We start from the raw sequence: 1,967 nt of genomic DNA, 5'->3' as shown, positions 1-1,967 counted from the left end.
AGGTTGTTAATGAATCTTCTTCAATCTGAAATTGATCAAACATGCAATCAAGATATATTGATAATTACCGGTGATTGGAATACAAAGGTTGGGAGCAAAGATGAAGGATCAGTAGTTGGAAAATATGGCCTTGGTGATAGAAATGATGCTGGAGAACACATGGTAGAATTCTGCAGAATCAATGATTGATTCCTTTCAAATTCCTTCTTTAGGCAGCATAAGAGACAACTATATACATGGGCCTCGCCAAATGGAATACATAGAAATCAAATTGACTACATCTGTGGAAAGAGAAGATTGAAAAGCTCTATATCATCAGTCAAAACAAGGCCAGGGGCAGACCGTGGAACAGACCATCAATTGCTCATATGCAAATTCAAACTGAACCTGAAGAAAATTAAAATAAGTCCACAAGAGCCAAAATATGACCTTGAATATATCCCACCCGAATTTAGAGATCATCTGAAGAACAGATTTGATGTATTAAAGAGACAGTTATAGAATTCCTAAATTCTAATCACTATCACTATCAATGAATCAGGTTTATTACTAATTGTTCAGAAGGATAAATCCAATGTGCCCTTAAAAAGAACATGATTGTGCTTCAAATAAACTAAAATCAGGGATCAACACAGAATTTAAAATATGAATGTACACAACTCCTCATAGAGTTTATATGACCCAAGTAATTAGATTTTTAGGATTGTGGCAGAAAGCCTTTGGGTTAAAATGTGCCACATTCTGAGTATAAATTTCTATGTGTTATGAGAAATCAAAGAAACAGGAAAGCAAAAGTATTTGCTCATTGGGGCATTATACAGTACTGCATGTTTTGTTTCTTTGAGGTTCTACAGCTTAGAAGTATATGCAGAAAATTGATTAAGGGTCCAGGGGAAAAAAGCGAGAACAAGAAAAGGATTAGGGGACAGGCCCTTTAAGTAAATACTCTAGGACATGTGGTTATTTAACTTGGGCACAAAAGGACTATCTTCATTTATTTGAATGAAGAAAAGTGACTAGTGAGTTACATTTCCTCTAGGCCTAGAAATAGGGGAAATAAAGAAGAAAAGGAGGTTAGTTATAAAGAAGGACTGTCTGCTTATACAGCCTCTTAAGCCCCCACTGAGATTATCAGAGGAAGGCGTGGGCTAGCTTTTCCTGAGACCTTTGCTTTGGGGAAGGAAACCATCTATTATGGAGTTTATCATATAAAACCAGGCCATATAGCTTCTTAAATCTTTTTCCATCTGCATCTATCCTTAAAATAAAGAATGTTCTTTCAAAGGGAAGTCTCTTTACTGTGCCTCTCCCATACTTTAACACTTCCCTTGCCCTATTAAGTCACTTATATAAGTCCAAATAATTTGTGTATGAAGATAAAAAGCCTAAAGTTTCCTTAACCAGGAGTAGTGTTAAGTATTTTCCTTTATCAGGATGAATAGTCAAAGAAATAAAAATACAAGGAATGAGTCAGAACAAAACTGCTCTTCTTGAAAGGACATTCAATGAACATGAGTACACTTCATTTCTAACGCAAATCCTCAACAGCTGCCATCAAGTTGATTCCAACTCAGCAACACTACAGGACAACTGCTCCTCAGAATTTCTGCAGTACGAAACTACTGGCTGCTCCGAAGGAAAAAGATGAGGCGTTCTGCTCCCGTAAAGATTTACAGTCTCGAAAACCCTCGCTATGAGTTGGAACCGACTCCACGGCACATAACAACAACAACATAGTCTTTACAGCCACAGACTGCCGCAACTTTCTCCTGCCGAGCAGTGGGTGCACCCACACCACCAACTTTGTAGTTAGCCGTCGAGTGTCTTAACCACGTTGCCACAAGGGGTCCTTTTAATGTCCAAGTTTCCGTTGAGTCAGTTCCAACTCATAGCAACTCTGTATTAGGTTTCCAATGCTATACATCTTTACGGGAACAGAAAGCTTCATCTTGCTCCCATGGAGTGGC

This window comes from Chrysochloris asiatica, unplaced genomic scaffold, assembly GCF_000296735.1.
Source record: "Chrysochloris asiatica unplaced genomic scaffold, ChrAsi1.0 scaffold00320, whole genome shotgun sequence".
In the NCBI taxonomy this organism is placed as follows: domain Eukaryota; kingdom Metazoa; phylum Chordata; class Mammalia; order Afrosoricida; family Chrysochloridae; genus Chrysochloris; species Chrysochloris asiatica.
The sequence above is the reverse complement of the archived record's forward strand: the minus strand, read 5'-3'. Positions refer to the sequence as shown.